This window comes from Micromys minutus (assembly GCF_963924665.1).
Source record: "Micromys minutus genome assembly, chromosome: 1".
Classification (NCBI taxonomy): domain Eukaryota; kingdom Metazoa; phylum Chordata; class Mammalia; order Rodentia; family Muridae; genus Micromys; species Micromys minutus.
Window position 1 is genome coordinate 254,706,577 of NC_137969.1, and position 17,966 is coordinate 254,724,542.

General features: G+C 51.2%; 1 gene segment (V, D, J or C); it reads right to left on the bottom strand.

The window, feature by feature from the left end:
* Positions 1–1,128: 1,128 nt before the first annotated feature.
* LOC308418061 (immunoglobulin heavy constant epsilon-like) lies at positions 1,129–2,740 on the bottom strand. The segment is given in 4 exons: positions 2,524–2,740; positions 2,034–2,354; positions 1,631–1,951; positions 1,129–1,546 (listed from the first exon to the last, which is right to left on the bottom strand).
* Between the last annotated feature and the right edge of the window lie 15,226 nt (positions 2,741–17,966).

Below are 17,966 nucleotides of genomic sequence, written 5' to 3' on the forward strand. Positions count from 1 at the left end.
CGTGTGTGTGTGATGGGAACCACTGGTCTCAGGTGTATGAGCCATACGTGCTGGTGGTTGGGCATGGGATGGGTATCTTGGTTTTGGTCTCCTCATCCTTCTGGGCCTGGGATGAATGCATAGCTTGCTTTGGGCTATTGCTAAACCAGAGAGCACAATGAAGCCTACCTGGTATGTGTGTTCATGTAAGTGTATTTGACTCTCTTAGGGTTATAGAAGGTAGGGAAGAGTGTTCTGGGAGGCTGAGGCCTCAAGAGGAAGACACTGGTCTCTTGATCAAGATTTAAGTCTCCAGTTTTTATTTTTGGACTCAAGTTTAAAAAGTAAAGGACTGGAAATAGCTTGAGCAGAAGGTAGTGGGAACTCAGTGCAGACCACCTACCTGTGAGCAGGGCTGAGCTGTGCTGCTGTGTCAGGTGGCTGCAAGTGTGTGCTGTTGGTGGAGTCACCTTAAGGTTGGGTGGCCTGAGTGTTTGTGGCTGTGAGTGTGCCGTGTGTGTGTGTATATGTGTGTGTGTGAACATGACACAGATGGTGGAACCCAACTGTTTGAAGCTGGCATCCCATTCTGGGCCTTGGGATGAATTTGGGTTGGAGTGAGGCTGGGCGGTAAGATGAGGAATGTCAGGTTCTGATCTGGGCCTGGTGTGATACTGGGCAGGGCATCAACCTTGATGGCTGCTGAGTACAGAGGGAAGGGGCAGGACCATGCTGAGTCCTGCCTTCCTAGATGTGGACTTTGGCTGTTTCTCTACCTGAAGGGGTTCTAGTATCCAGGAATACTTGGGAGCAGGAGCTTGTAAGACTGAAGGGTGGGTGCCGAGGCCTCCCAGGTTAGTTCATTTTAGGTAAATCTCTAGCTTGTACCTCTCTGGCTCTTTGGATCCCTTTCAGGTGCAAGATATACAGTGAAGGGCGGGAAGAACCAAGGGTACCTATGCTGAACCCCTGGGATGTCCTGTTTGTCAAATACCCAACACAGACAGATGGGTGAGCCCTGCTTCACTTCTGCCCCTCTCGTGGGGTGTCCCTTCTTTCAGGCCAAGATACTTCTGCCCACAACTTGTTCTCCCCCAAGAATGGGCACCCAGGGCTCTAATCAGGCACTAAGCGTTTATTGGGGTGGCTTCCTGGTGTTACAACAGTGAGCGGATGTCTGCCGTCCACCTTCCCCACCACAGCTACACAGAGGCCTAGAAGGAATGGATGAAGGTGTTACCAAGGCTCTTGGATATTGTTCTCTCCAGCTTCCTGGGTTCCTGAAGTGCCTCGTGGATCACTCGGCAGGTGAACTCTTTTACGTGAGTCCAGTGTGACTTGGTGACCTGTAGGCGGCTGAAGATGAAGAAGCGTTGATCGGAGCCGTTGGATTTCAGAGGTGCGGTGGTACTGTGCTGGCTGTTTGGGATCAGCTTGCCATCCTGCAGCCACTGCACAGAGATATCCTCAGGGAAGAAGTTCTGGATCAAGCAAGTAAGCGTCCGTTTGTCCTTCTTCTCCTCCTCTGGTGGCGGGAACACATATACCTCAGGGGCTGAGCGCTTGCCTGTGGGCAGATATGAGTTAACCAGTTAACCATGTTCTCTGAACACGAAGAAGGGCTGGCCCACTCTCCGTTTCCTGTGCTCACCTGGGGCCTTGGTGATGGAACGCACAATGGGCTTGGGAAAGTCAGGGTGGGCCACTATGCACTGATAGCCTTCGCCTTCAATCCAGTCCTTGGCATCCACTGGCAGGATGGAGGTGATGCTGGTTGTGGCATTATGGTGCTTGGTGTGCCTCTGGGATGCTGAACCTGCAGACTTCTTATGCTCTTGGGTCCATGTCACAGTGACATTCTCTTCACTTTCCAGGTCCACCACCAGGCAGGTAAGCTTGGGAGTCCCATTTTCATACAGGTCCAGGGGGCTGGGTGGGATCAGGTAGGTATTTACACCCCGTGGCTCATCATCTGTGGGGAAGGAAGGGCTGTGTGAGAGCCTGCCTTTTCCTTAGAACTCTGAGGTCTGGGCATCAGGTGAGTGTGGTCCTACCTGAGCATCTTTGTGTGTGGACCCAATAGTTCTCGCCTTGGGAGGTGACCTTGCAGGTGAAGGTGCTTTCAGACATCCATTGCCGCTGGGTGATGTTGAGTTTACTGTAGGTAGAGGCTAGTTTGCCTTCCTCCTTGATTAGGAACATCTGTGCAGAGGTGTCGGGCAGCTCCTGATCGTCCATTAGCCAGCGGACAGTGACATCATTTAGGATGTGGTCATCGATGAAGCAGTACAAATAGATGGTGGAGTGGAAGGCATTGGGGTCGCAGGATGAATGGAGTAGTTTCAAGGTGGGCTTGGTGATGTTGACAGGTCGAACTAGGGCAGAGACAGTGAGCTGTATCTCCCTAGCCTTGTGTTCCCCCAAAGCTCAGCCTAGGCCCCCAAGTATGTTGGGTTCCCCGCCCTCCTGTCATAGGTATATATGAGAGGTTCTTCCTGCTCTGACCATGTTCCCTCTTGTAGTAACTGTGTAAGCCTTGCTTACCTGGGATAGTCTCACCAGCGCTGAAATTGGATGGGGCATGTGTCACGTGGCAAGTGAAATTCTTGGCTGACTTGCTCCAGGTGGTCACTTGGCTGGTGGTGACTTTGAGTTCAGAGCCGAGGGAAGGGAAGTTCATGGTGCTCATGTTCAGGGAGTCTGAATACCAGGTCACAGTCACCGGATCGGGAAAGTAGTCTTTTATCAGGCAGCCCAGCATCACTGAAGCTGTGTCTTCATTACAGGGCTTCAAGGGGTAGAGCAAAGGGGCCTTGACAGAGGCTGTGAGACAGGATGGACTAGGTTAGACTTGTTTAGATCACTGATTAGGAAAACTGTGACAGGAGCAGGGCTCTGGGGACTCTATTCCAGTCTAGGATATGATCAGTCTCCTTCTGGGACTTGTCTTCATTCTCTAAACCCAAACCCAGGAAGCCCCCTGGTTCCTTGCACCCTGCCAAGTTTTGCTCACTCACTGCCCCTAGCTGGCTTAGCACAGGGGCTTCCAGGAGGGCAGGGCATGAGCTTTGGAGGAAGAGACAAACTTGCTCTCTTTCTTGATAGAGAAATTTTGTGGTTATGCCTTAGGTATCTATATCCTGTCCATCCTTTAAGCCAGGTGACAGTGACATCATATAGGCTATGCCCATAAATGAAGCAGCCTGGAGGCCATTAAGGTGTCAGGCTGAATAGAGTAGCTTCTAGGTAGGCTGTGCAATGTTAACAGAGGGACCAGGCTGTCCTTTAAGTCCAGGACACAGGTACCCCAAAGGACCTGGAGACCCAGAGGTCTGATGAATTACCATTGCCTCTTGTGTTCACCCTCTTGGGGCCTGGGGATTCAGAGCTTTCCCAGGACCACCAGTTCCTTGGTGAGACAGATTAAGTCTGTTTTGGGACACATTGAGAACATTACTGTGAGACCCTTGTTTCCCAGGGCTGCTGGTCCCAACCTCTCAGATACACGGGGCTCTCTGCTTTACCATAGGCTAACCTGCAAGTGCCCTGCCTCCCAGAGACCTCTGTGGATCCCAGACAGCACATAGTGAGATAATACAACCACTTCAGAAGCCACACTGATGGCTGCCTAAATTGTTCTAGAGTGACCATATGCCCGTGATGCTCTCCTGAGACTGGGGTCAAGTTCAGCCCTGTGCCAGGCCCCCAGACAACACAGGATACATCTCTGCTAGGCCTTATTGGCTCTACCTACCCAGTCTAGCTGACTACATCAGGACAACCCTCTTGGAGGACAGTTAAAACACCCACAAATAATTTCGAGCAATCTATTCTAAACAGTTCAGTTCAGCACCAGAAAGTTCAACCAGATCAAAAGACCTATAATAGTTTGGCCTAGTCCAGAGCAACTTAGCCCAGAGCAACTCCTCCTAGCCTGACCAATCCTACCTTAGCCCAGTTTAGTCCACCCCAGCCTGTGCTAGCTCAGATCAATAAACTAATCTAGCCTGCCAGAACTGAGCATAGCCTACACCACACAGATTAACCCCCACCCAGTTCAGGTCATCCCAGAACAGCCTAGAATGATCTAGAAGTATTCAGCTCAGCCTAGTTCATCTCCTAGCTCAACTCTGCTTAGCCTAGTAGAGCTCAGCCCAGCCCCGTTTACCTTAGCCCAGATCAGCCTAGCTCGGCCAGACACAGTTGACTTACTCCAGCTAAACTCAGCTCAGTTCAGCCCAGCTCAACATATTACAGCTAATCCAAGTTTAGCTCAACACAGCTCAGCTTGCCTTAGTTTAGCTCAGCCATCTTATGGAAATCTAACCCTGCTCATCTCAGCTAAATTAAGCCTACACCACTTCAGCCCAGTTTAGCCTAGCTCATTCCAGCAATCCTCACTCAGTCCTACTCAACTCTACTCAACCCAGTTCAGCCCAGCACAGCCCAGCTCAGGCCAGCCTAGCCTAGTCCAGCCCAGATAAACCCACTCAACTAGCTCAGCCCAGCCCAGCTAAGCTCAGTCTAGAGAATCCAGTTTAGCTCAATGCAGGCCAGCTCAGCCAGGTCCAAGTAAGCTCAATCTAGTACAATCCAGTTTAGCCCAGCCCAGCCTCACCCACATCAGACAAGGCCAGCTCATCACAGGGTAGCTCAGTCCAGCTCAGCCCAGCCCAGTTCAACCAAGATAAACTCAGCCAAGCTTAGCCTATTGCAATCTAGCTGAAACCAGGTAGTATTAGACCTGCTTAGCTCATTTCACCCAAGATAGCCTAGCCTAGTCCAATTAAGCTCATTCCAGCCCAGTCCAGGCCTGTCCAGTCTTGCTTAACCCAGGGCAGCCTTCCTTAGCTTAGCCTATCTCATCTCAGGCTAATTTAGCCCATGCCAGTTTAGCCTTGCCAAGCTCATCCCAGCTCAGCCCAGCTCAGCCCAGCTCACCCCAGCTCAGCCAAGTCTAACCCAGCCAGTACAACTTAGTTTAGCCCAGTCTGGTCCAGCCCAGGTTAACTCAGCATATCCCAGCTGAGACCAGCCCTGCCCAGTTCAGCCTAGACCAGGACAGCTCAGGTTAGCCTAGTTCATCCTAGCCCAGTCCAGTTCACTCTAGCCAGACCAGCCCATCACAGCTGAATATACCCCCATCTAGCTTAGGCTAGCCCAGCTCAGCCCCGTTCAGTCCAGACCATACCAACCCATCTCAGTTGGATATAATCCCATATAGCTCAGTCTAGCCCTGTCTAGCCTAGCCTATCCCAGCCCAATTCAGCCTTCCCTAGCTAAACCTAGCTAAATCCAGCTAGGCCAGCTTAGGCAAGCCCTGGCTAGTCCTGCCCAGTGCAAATTAGATCAGCCTGATCTAGCCAGCCTAGCTTAGCCTAGCTCAGCCTAGCTCAGCCTAGCTCAGCCTAGCTCAGCCTAGCTCAGCCTAGCTCAGCCTAGCTCAGCCCAAGTCAGCCTAGGTCAGCCTAGGTCAGCCTAGCTCAGCCTAGCTCAGCCTAGGTCAGCCTAGGTCAGCCTAGCTCAGCCTAGGTCAGCCTAGCTCAGCCTAGGTCAGCCTAGCTCAGCCTAGCTCAGCCTAGCTCAGCCTAGCTCAGCCTAGCTCAGCCTAGCTCAGCCTAGCTCAGCCTAGCTCAGCCTAGCTCAGCCTAGCTCAGCCTAGCTCAGCCTAGCTCAGCCTAGCTCAGCCTAGCTCAGCCTAGCTCAGCCTAGCTCAGCCTAGCTTAGCCTAGCTCAGCTCAGCCTAGCTCAGCTCAGCCTGACTCAGCCTAGCTCAGCTCAGCCTAGCTCAGCCTAGCCCAGCCCTGCTTAGTTCAGCTCAGACCAGTTCATACCAGCCCAGCCCAGTCCAGTTCTACTTAACCCAGCACAGTCCAGCCCAACTAGTTCAGCTAAGCCTAGCTCAGCCTACTCCTAGCTCAGGCCAGGCTAGTGTAGCTCAGGTCAGCCCAGCCCAGCCCTACTTTAGTCTAGCCTAGTCTGATACAGCTCAGCTTAGCCTACCCCAGTTTAAGCTGGCTTAGCCTATTCCAGGCCAGCCCAGCCCAAACGAGTCCAGGGCGGTTCAGCTCAGTCCAGCCCACTTCACTCAGCTCATCCCGGCTAATCCTGGCTCATCCCAGCCCTGAGCAGCACAGACCCCACCCAACTCAACCCAGTTCAGCCCAGGTCAGTCCATGTTAATTCACCACAGGTCAATTCCTCGCTGTCATTTGCTGGCTCTCTCCTTTGTCATTGCATCCTTGCCCCGATGGTTTGCAGACCCCTCTCCAGCTTCTCCTGGGGTTGTTGAGATTCTCGAGACATCTTCAGTTTATCTTGGTTCAGCCATGTCTGGTGATCCACAGTCTCCTGTCTGTGGATAGCTGTGCAGTTTCTACTATCTGTGTGCCTTAATGCAGGGAAGTGATAGCCGAAGAACATTCAGTGACCAAGAGACTCTGTCCATGTTAGACGGCAGCCCAGTGCCCCCTTCCCCATCCAGGACCCTGGTGCCCATTCTCCTTAGGCAAAAGCCTTTTGGTCAGGGTGCCTTGGGCTGTGCTGTACCTGAGGTTCTCTGGCAAGTGTCTGTGGCTAGTCGGGTCATCCTCATCCGCAGCCATCTTCTGCCCCTGCACAGGCTTTAGTAACCATTACTTCATTCATGCCCAGATGGCAGTACCTAGGGGCCGCTCTGCCTCAGTGCCCTCAGCTAAAAGTGGGGTGGGAACCCCCGACCTTAGCAGCCTTGGAAGTTCCCTTTTTATTCTGTTCTTGGAAAGCTGACTAGGGGACAGTGGGGTCTCAGGTGAGGCCTCTTTCTAAGAGACACACCTGCACGCTTTGGTCATGGCACCTTCCTCTGCATTGTCTGGTCCCAGGTCTCCTCTGTACAACTCTCAGGTTAAAGCCTCGCATGTCCATGCAGTCACTATGCCTGACCCTTTGGGGTGCCAGTGCCCTAAGAAGGAATTGAACTATAGCCATTGCTTTCTCTGTTCCTTTGGCAGCCCTTCAGGAGAGTGTGGCAGCTCACTTTGTAAGTTGTTAACTATGCACAAAGAGGAACAGCCTGTGGGCCAGATATGACATGTGGGGCCTCTGATAGAGGCACCTGGTTCCTGTCTCAGCTTTGGAGCTGGCATTCTGGGGACAGTGTCTTTCTCTGGTACTTACTTATAAGTGGCCGCCCTTCAGCTTGGGGTCCTCTACCTGCTACCCTGGCAAGGAAGCCAGAGGACAGAGCACATCTGGGTAGTGACTGGGTTTCACGGAACAGTGTAGAAACAGCTAACGTCTCTTCCAGGCCTGTGGCCTATGTCTGTACTGAAAACATACATGCAAGCTATAGGAGCCGTTAACTTAGCTTGTGAGTGTTGGGTTGAGAGAGGCACACAGAGATTTAGGGAACGAAATTAGAGCCTCATCCCTTGGACCTTGGCTGCTCAGGGTTGATGTCCCAGTGCAAGGGACCGAGGGACTTAGGCTTTGCCAAGTCTGACTTCCACAGAAGGGTGTTTAATTATATTTTGAAGACATCAGGGAGCTTCCTGACAGTGGCAGAGCCAGTCAGGCTGGAGGCTGGCCCACAAAAGTCAGATTAGTTAGGAACTTTGGGAAGATGGGGTGTGAGATCGGAGGGAGTTGGGGGTCTTGCCTGGCTTTGTCTCTTTCAGATACACTGTCTGTCTGAGGTGACAGGCTTGGCTTTCAGCCCAACAGACATGGGTGGGGGCCTGAGAGGTAAACACAGAGATCCCTGGAAAGACCTATGGTTCTGAGGGAAAACATTAGAGTGAGGCACCTCTGCTCCAACTGGATTAGGTGCTGCTGTCTGTGGTGTGCTCCAGACAGTGAGAAAGATTTCCCTCATAGCATGAGGACCAAGAGTCTTTGTGCCCAGCTTGCCTGGGCCTGATTCTTCGGTGACACCCAGCTTATGCAGGGCTGCTGGTTCTGAGTCCTTAGAGTTCTATGTTAGGTGGCCGTGGATGCTCCTCTGGAAGGAGAGGAGGCAGTTGCTACACTGGGAGCTCTCTCTCCTCCCTGGTTCGGAACCATCCTTGCCCCTCCCCTCCTGTCCACAGGCTGATCACTCCCTTTCTGCCCACCGGTGTCCACAGTGACCTCAGCAGCACAGTGTTTTTAGTGCCCTAGTCCTGCCTTTCCTAGCCTTTGTTCCATCCCCTCCCGTGGGTCAGGACGCCACTGGGATCCATTTCTCCTTTAGTCATTCCCTTGGGTGGCTCCTTAACTCAAGCGACCATGAAAGATCTGTTCTTGAATGAGCCAGGTCTAAGATGTCTGTTAGTGTATGCGAACTTGTGTACATGGTTGTCGGTGTGAGTGTATCTTGAGTGTGTCTGACTGCTACCTCAACACTCCAGTAGCTGGTTAAGTTTGCCTCAGAACAGCTATTTTGGTGGCTGGGTGGAGATGGGGTGGACAATATTGCTCAGCTCTCCCTAGGATCATCTGTTAAGGGCTGCCAAGGATGTCCATGTAAGTGTAACGACATGTCTTTACTGGGACTAGGGTAATGGTCACCTTTTCTTCATGTAAGATGAGCTGTTGGGAGCCAGGCTGGATTGACCTTTTGATGTACTCAAGTCATCCTTTCCCTGTATCTAGTAGTTTTGGGTTTCTTTTAGAGACTAACAGGACTATCATCATGGGATTCTAGATGCGTTGTCTACCTCACAGAACCTGAGAAAACCATATTTGAGCTGCAAAGCCTACTACCACCCTGGTCGCTGCTTGTTCTAGCTACCACAGCTCCAGCCTGCCCCATGGCTGGCAATCTCCACTTCACCTATGACCTCCAGTGACTTCACACACAGCTCCAGAGGATCTTGGAATAGCACCTCTCAACAGGGTCAGAGAGGAGGACGAGCATCTTCCCTGGTGGCTCAAACCCCCTGCTTATTAGGATGGGGGGATACACAGAGGTGGCTCAGAAGAGAAAGGGAGGGGGTGGGGGGAAGGACTGTGGGAGGGCATGACTGGGAGGGGGGAAGTGAGTAGAATGTAAAATAATAAATAAAAAATAAATAAAATAAAAGGAAATAATAAAGAAATAAAATCCTGGTCATTGTCAGAAAGAAAGCAGAACCTATTTGAGACCTGCAATCTGTGCTTCTGCAAGGCTTGTGATGGGTTCATATGGGAGGGCTGTGATTGGGGGAACCAGAAGCTGAGCACACACAGGGCTGTGCTTGTTGGAAGTATAATCCATGTACGAGCATCTCATGACCCTATTCTGCCTCTACAAACAGTATGTTCCCCACAATTTTTTTGAGGTTTCTCTCCAATGGATGATTCCTCATCCATGTTTGCACCATTAACCCCAATGGTCTCCAAGCCTCCTTATGACAAGGCTCCAGGTTTCCAGCCCTGATAGGGACAGTGGCAGGAAGTGGTTGAGGAGCCAGCGAGCCATCGAGGGCAGACAGCACCTGTAAGAATCTAAGATGGAAGGACGGTGGAAATATTGAGAAGACAAACTGAGAAGAGTTGGATGTAGGGGGTGATACGGAATAACGCAGGCCCAGAGGGCTAGAAAATTTTGAGATAGCTGCCTAGAGTTCCAAAGTCCAGGAGCAGCCGCTTAGCTGCCGGATGTCAGCATTCTCCATGCCAAAAGCAATACACCTCGGGTTTACAAGCTTAGTGCCATAAGCCTCTAGGTTTGCAAGCCAGCGGGTGAGTCACTTGAACTCAGGGCCATCAGTGCTAAGGGAGCCATTCTTTAGCTGTCTGAAATGTCTCAAGTAGCCAGCGACTTGTGAAGAAATAGGGTATTGGTTATGAGCCCTCTGTGAGCCTGGAGCTGGGATCCTGGGTGACCAGATACCTCAAAGAAAGTGGAGGGGGATAAGATGTGCTTTTGTTTGGCCTTCTGTGCTTAGGGCCATCATGGCAGCTGCGTTGTGTGGAAGAGGCTACTTGTTTCTTGACTGATGGGAAGTAGAGTTGAAGGGAATGCGGTCCAGGGTCTGACATGATGGCCTGTTCACACCCACAGTAATCTGCTTCCTCCACAGGCCCTCCTACTGTTTGTCACTTGTCCACGATGCCACCACATCCCAACTCCACCAAGGCCTGAAATCAGAGCCCCCAAGACCTAACTCTTCTGGGGAGTCTTCCCAGACACCTCCACAGGCATCCATCCCTTCAACCAGTCAAGGTGAACCATAAAACTCCAAGTCTACTGTGTGTCATCCTCTGTGGTCTGTGTGCCACCCTCTGTTGTCTGTGTGTTACCCTTTGTTGTCTGTGTGTCACCCTCTATTGTCTATGTGTGTCACCCTCTGTTGTCTATGTGTGTCACCCCCTGTTTCTACCTACCTGTCATCCTTATTGTCTTCCAGCTCTGCTGTATGTTGTTTATGGGTTTATCTACCAATCCCCTCTTCACCATCTTCTGCTACTTGCACTTCTCTGGAGAACCTTGGGTACTTTTCTCTGAAGCCCTGAAATGAAATTTAACATGGTGTGGTATCGGGTACAGTTATTGGATGCATTTACCTCAAGTGGAAGGTCAGGATCATTGTTGTTTTTAAGGACAAGGTTGGTCTCTAATGTGATATGTAGCCAAGGATGACTTCGAGGGTCGCATACTCCTTTGGAGCACTGAGATTACAGGTATGCATCACCACCACATTTGGTTCATTCTGTAATGGAGCTCAGATTCAGGGCTTCCTGCATGCCAGACAAGCACTCTAACAACTGAACTCTGTCCTCAGTCCAGGACCAGAAATAAAACATCTATTTTTACCTTTGGGATTAAAATATGATTATTTCATTTCCCACTTTCATTTCTTCCCCCCACCATTGTCTTTATTTCTTTAGTTGTTGTCTAGCCGTATGTCTACATGTATTTCTGAATATGTAGTTACAAGCAGGACTAGCATTTTGATGACATCTGTTTTATGGCTTTGCCAGGGATGAGTGTGACAACAAACTTTGCCTGCAGAAAGGCAACAGCATCGCCCTGCATCTACTGCAGTGTCTGGTCTCCTTTCTGGGGTCTAGGTCAAAGGAGCAAGTACTTATGGGACAGTGACATTTTGGGGCAAAAGAACAGAACCATATGGACTCACATTGTGGCTGCTCTCATGCACATCCTGATGAGAGGCTGGGGTCTTCTTCCCCTGGGCAGATGCTTGAGCATGGAGTGAACAGGGAGGGAGCTGATACTAGGATAAATATGTGCTTGGGCAGAGATGGAGGAGGATGGCTTCCCTAAGTCCGGCATATCCTTTGTGCACCTGCTATGGGGGTCCCATACACTTGGTCTCTTTCATCTATGTGGTATGTGTACCCTGACTTGGGGAAAGATCCTATGGCTACGTGGTAGGCATGGGGAAGACTTTAGAGTTGAGGGTCTGCACAGTTGGCCAGTGTCATCGCCTACTTTGACTAACTGCTTAGTTCCCAGCACATAGCTGTGCAGCATTAGAAGTCTAGTTAGCAGTGAGACACTTGGTGTGACTTCATCAGAAATGCCCAACAGTTGGATAGACCTGGAGGATCATGGATCTGGAGGGACATTCCTGTCCCCAGAGCCCTAGCTCCACTGGAAGATAGACTCCGATGGTCACTGAGTGAACAAAGCTAGCACAGTAGTGGGGCTCTGTGCTAGGTGGGATGGGGGCAGTCATGGAATGGAGGTTGCTGGTGTGCTGAACGTAGTGGTAAACACACGAACCAAGTACAGTGGAAGATCTGTGTGTGCAAAGCTTGAGGCATGGAAAGAGTGCTGGGCCAGGGTGGCCAGTGCTGAGCCTGAGGCCAGGAGTGCTGGCAATTGGCAAACATGTATGTTTCTTTAAGGACTTGTGTGACTGTGTCATGTATGCTGTGGCTGCTACATGACACCATACTGTGATGCCCATGTAGACATGTCTGTCTCTGTGTGTTTTCTGAGATGGTTTTCATGTGGTTTGTGTGTGCACATATCATAGGTGTACATATGTCACATCTCATGCAGGCCCGTGACCTGGTGCTGCAATAGGCGTTTGTGTCACGTTATGGTTCCCAGACTGTGACAGATGCAAGTGGGTCAAGTGTCAGTAGTGTTCTGGGCAGTCATGGCTACTGGCTAGCACAGGTATTCTGCAATTGATGTCCTCTATAGAAGTTCCACACTCATGTCATTAAAGCTGTGTCATAGATGTCCACCACAGGCATCGTGTGGGGACGTTTCACACCCACATCTCATATGTGGTGACACACATACATGTTATGACACAGGACACACACCATGGATGATACATCCAGTAAAACGAAGCCTGAAATCAGTTGGTCTCAGACATGGGGGGGGGTCAGAAGGTGTGCCCAGTGGTTGTGGTGCTTGTGTCTATATGTTTATATGTATGTATGTGTGTATGTGTATATGTGTGTATGTGTGTATGGCAGCAGGGAAGCTTTCAGCAGGGAAAAACCTTTCTGTGTGGAGGAGGTGCCCAAGCTATTGGTGGCTCTGGCACAGCTGGAATCAGCCCACTGAGGGGACCCTGGGAGGACAGGACCAGGATGGAGCTAGAGGGGTGTGTGTGGCTCACTGGTCTGCTTAACTGTGCCCTGGTCCCGGCTGTTAGAGCTGAGCCATACAGAAGAGGCACCACAGATACAGAATATTAGAAGAACGCTTTATTGTTGAAAATGCCAAAACAACAGCATGTACATGTACACACATGGGAGTATGAGCACATGTGTGTGCACTCTCAAACACACACACACACACACACACAAACACACACACACACACACACACACACACACACACACACACACACACACACGGGTGCTTAAAGACATTCTTGGTCTCTAGAAAATAGAAGCTGTTAAATGTCTAAGTTCTCTAAGCATTTCCTACCAGTCACAGAAAAGCACACTCTTTCTTCCTGTCTGGAAACTCTGGCTTCTTATTGGCCTTGAGGGGTAATGGAGAGACAGATATGGGGTTATTCTTCACTGACCACAGCAGCCCTGGCATTTCAGATCGATTCTTCTGCATACCCGCTGCAACTGACATTTTCTGCTATAGGTGGTCCAGTCTGAAAACCAGGCCTGCAGGGCAGACCTGTGGCTCCATGGTTTTCTCCTAATAATCGGTTCGCCTTTCTCCTCCTTTGCTCCTGCACCCTTCCCATTGAGCCCAACATGAATCTTCTCGTCAGGGCCTTCTCCTGGGGATTTTTCTGCCTGGTCACCTGGCCAATACTCAGTGGTCTATGTACTTGTTCCTGCTAGGGCTTTGCAGAGGCCACACAAAGCAGTCTTTTTGTCTCCACAGTGTGGGTGGAGTCTCCACGGAGGTGACAGTGGCCTTGTCTTGAGGTTGTGTGGTCAACGGTTTTTGTGGGTTGGATCCTGTGTTTGAGAACCCAGCATGTTGAGTGGGTAGCAGGAAGAGAAGACTGAGCAAGGAGCCTCATCTTCAGGAGGCTTGTCTCAACGGTTTGAGAAACACTGACCCTTTACTCAGCCCAGGGTTCACAGAAGTACTAGGAAGGAAGATGTCCAAGTATAGCTGGTGCAAAGGTTACCAGGGTGACTCTTTGGGCTATGGTCCTCCTAGCAGATGTCTCCTTTCAAGGATCTGAATATGTTGCCCTTTCTGGGACCCATTTCAGATGAAAACATGTGGGCAAGGACAACTCAGGCAGCGTGGACTCCAGCTCCCCCTAGGCAAGCATCCTGAGGTTTCAGATGCCCTGGTGCCAATGTCGGTGGAGATGATTCTTCTGGACCCAACCAGTTAGTTATCTGGCAACCGCTTTGGAGGTGTTGTTTGGGTCTGGGGTAAAGCCTGCCATGCACATGGTCCTCCGAAGGGGAGAGAGTAGAGAGTTCTGGATCAGAGGGGTATAGGGCTGCAAGGTGATGATGTTAGATGGCAGGGTGACCTCCATGTTAGGCTGCACAGTAGCATGGATGTGGTTCTGTACGGTCTAGGAAGCTCTGCTCATCCCAGAGGAACTGGCCTAGGCTCCTTGTCCAATCATGTTTCTGTAGTCAGGGGAGATTGTCTGCTTCAGCTCCACCACTGAGGAGAAGATCCACTTTACCTGTGGGGAGGTGAGGGTAAGTCAGGGGTCACACCCACACTTAGGCCTCTCAGTCCTGTGGGTAAGACTGAGGCCCATCCTCTTACAGTTCCTTTCATACAAGTAGGAGACTGGGGAATGGCAAGGGGTCAGGGTGACAGTGTGATGACACTGTGGGAGGTGAGGTTGAGGCGGTATAGCTCAAAGAGTACATTGGGCCATGGAGAGGCAGATGGGAACACCAAGAGGCTAGTGTGATAGACAGCCTGCACGCCATGAAGGGTAGTGTGGCGTGCAAGGAAGTTTCATAAGACAGGACGCAGGACAGCAGGAGAGATGGAATGGCAGCCATTAGGGACACCATGGGGAGTCACACAGAACAATGTGGGATGGCTCAGGGAACGGGAATGGTGTGTGGGACAGATTATGGACAGAAGCACCCTACTGTGGGACAGATTATGGACAGAAACACCCTACTGTGGGACAGATTATGAACCGAAGCACCCTATTGTGGGACAGATTATGGACAGAAGCACCCTACTACATCAGAGGATGAGTGTGGGGACATTACAGCAGACGGTGGGGGGGCAGTGCCAACCTTGAAGAGTGTGACAGAGGCGCTGTAACACACACTGAGCAGGAAGAGGCTGATGAAGATGGTGATGGTCGTCCACAGCCCGTCCAGCTCCCCATCCTGGGCCTCAGCACAGGTCTCCTCCATTTCCAGCCCTGGACAGAGAGAGTAGTCAGTGTTTGTCCCAACAAGGTAGGGGCTGGGAGCAAATCCCCATGTGACAAGTGGGTCTGAATTGAGGCAGAGGAGAAAGCTCCAGCTGGGCTGGGCCAGCAGACTCCCTGAGGCCCGCTTTCCCTTCTTTTCCCTCTGGGACATCTGCCTCAGATTCCTCCAACTGGCTCTGATAAGGCCTTGGGGTTTTCCAGACACCGTGGACCTCACAGTGGCTTAGACTGCACAGGACCCCCTCTGTTTGCCCTGTCCTTCATTCCTGCAGTACAGGAGAAGGTGAAGGGTCAACAGGACCTGTGACTCTGGTGGACAGTGGCTATACAGCTGGTCTGACCCTTTGCCTGTTCCCCAGTCACCAGCAGAGCCTGTGCCTGGTCTTGCCTGAACTTGAGAAAAGTCCAGAGTGTGAAGTGATTCAGGCCATTATGGCTATGGGTTGTATATTTCTTGTGGGGTTGAAGCATGACCCTAGGGTACCACAGACATATCTGGCTTCAGAAGACTTGTGTTGCGTGTAAAGTGCAGTGCTCCCAGAAAAGGAAAGCTGTGTCTGATTGTGACCCCAGAAAAGTGGGCACTGAAGTGGGTATCCTGATATATTGTTGGATGCAGGTGCTGTGCAGGGCACACAAGCCGGGTCCCAGTGCGTTAAATGTGTGTGTGCACACGTGCATGTGGATACATGTGCTCTATGGATGATGCTTGGCAGGTTAACTGGAATGGGTCAGGATTCAGCATGCGTGTAGCTGTCTAAGAGTCTCTTCCTTGGGGGCAGCAAGAGTCAACTGTCTCAGTCCCACATGGTACAGGCACAAGTGGGCAGTCCATATGGGTGTGCAGACCTAGTCCATGCAGAGCTGCCCGAGTTGAGTATAGTAATGGCAAGGGTCTCTGGCATGCCCATGGCCATGTGTGCCTCTACAGTAGACTCATGGAAACCCCTAGTAGAGAAGTTGGGGGGGGTTGTGTGGCAGGAACAGACAGAGGGAAGTGAAGTTTGTGCATTTCTTCCTTTGGAGGTTTCCTAGATGTATCTCTGTCTGGCAGCTGCTGGTTAGTTCGAAGCCAAGGAATAGGCACTGCCTAAAGCTAAGCCCCCACACTCCGGGCCCCGATCACTCATGAGCTCTGAGTCTAGCAATGCAGAAACATTATTCTCTTCCTAAAGACAACTCTGGCCTCAAACTCTGGACAGACCTCACAGCCCATGACCTAGGCTCCATACCCCGGAAAGAACCAGGACAGGTTTACAGGGTCCCAGGGCAGTGCTGGGTGCTTTATTTATACAAGGGAAGGGTGGATATGGGTGTCAGTGTCCCTTAGGACGTGAGAGCTTTCTGGGTGCTGATCTCATTTACCCAGAGACCGAGAGATGGTCTTCTCCGTGTGGTGATTGTGCAGACCCTCATGTACCACGCTGCACACGTAGGAATCTCCTTTCTCCCAGTTGAACTTTGGCACATTAAGCTTGCTGTACATGAAGTAAGAGCCGTCAGAGTCCAACACAGGTTCAGTGTTCTTGTAGTTCTGCTGTGCACGCCCATTGCTGGTCCACTCCACATCGATTTCTTCAGGGATGAAGCCTGTGACCAGGCAGGTTATACTGACCTCTCTCTGGGTTGTCTGCTCTGCTGGTGGAGGCATGACATAGACCCGTGGTTCTCTGCGTCGCCCTGTGGGGTTAGGAGCAGACACAGAGGTCATGGCTGTCCACACAGGCATTCATTCTTATACCCATCCCAGCCCCCACACAGTCAGCCTACAGCACTCACCTTCATATTTTGAAATGGTTTTCTCGATGGGGCTTGGGAGGGCTTTGTTGTTGACTTTGCATTTGAACTTCTTTCCCCCCATCCAGTCCTGGTGCTCAATGGGCAGGGCACTGACCACCCGGAAGGTACTGTTGTACTGCTCTTCACGGGGCAGTGTCTGAGCTGTGTGTACTTCTTTGTTGTCCACAAACCAGTTGAACTGGACATCTGGCTCATCCTCACTCACATCCACCACCACACAAGTGACCTTGGCATTCCGGGAGATCAAGAGTATATCCTTGGGCTTTGGGGGGAAGATGAAGACGGATGGTCCACCCAAGAGATCTGGAGCTGATGAGGAGAGATAGAAATGGGTCAGTACATGGCTTATCCTCCAGTGCAGGGATGCTTACAGCACTTGGCACCCTCCTGGGGCTGGAACACAGGTTTAGTAACTTACCTGGGCATGTGGGACACTTTTTACATGGGATGGATTCGGATGAAAAGTCTCTGGGCTCTGTAGAGACAAGGCTGAATGTTACTGGGGTTTGAGGGAGAAAAGTCACCAAACCAGGGAGATAAGAGATCTTCTCTAGTATGGGCTTAGGTCCGGATGATTCTGTAAATGACATGGACATCTATCCTAGGGGATCACAACTTAGGGGGTGGGTGGTTATAGCTGGAGGCTCCCAGGAGGGAGGCAGAGACAGTATCTCCTGCTGTCCTGGGCTGAGGTCCCCTCCCTGGTGATGGCTGCCCAGCCTGGTTGGTGTAGGTAGGCTAATGTCTTAGCCTCACCTCTAGTGAGCCCTTCCTCCCCTGGTTGTTCTCTCACCAACGGTCTTGTCCACCTTGGTTTTACTGGCCGGGTGGGCTACATTGCAGGTGACGGTCTGGCTGGGCCAGGTGCTGGAGGACACAGTCACCGAGCTGCTGAGGGTGTAGAGTCCAGACTGCAGGACAGCTGGGAAGGTGTGCACGCCGCTGGACAGGGCTCCAGTGTTCCAGGTCACGGTTGCTGGCTCAGGGAAATAGCCCTTGACCAGGCATCCCAGGGTCACCGAGGAGTCAGTTGTATCACGACATTTAGCAGGAGCCAGTGGATAGACAGATGGGGCTGTTATTTGGGCTACAAGAGAGGAGGATGTGTGAGCTTTTTTGACATGGTTGGCCTCAGATATTTGGAGAGGCTCTGGCCTTAGCTTTGCTTTAGAGACTGTGATTTCTCAAGTTGCTCTGAGACAAATGGTGTCAGCGGCTTCCACCTCTAGACCCTGCACCCTGACTTTAATCTTTTTTTTTTTAAGGTATTTTATTTTAGATGTATAAATACATGTGTGCCTGATGCCTGTGAAGTTAGAAGAGGGTGTTGAATATCCAGAAACTGGAGTTTCTTACAGAGAGTGGTAAGGTGCCATGTGGCTGTTGGGAACTGAACCTGGGTTCTCTGGA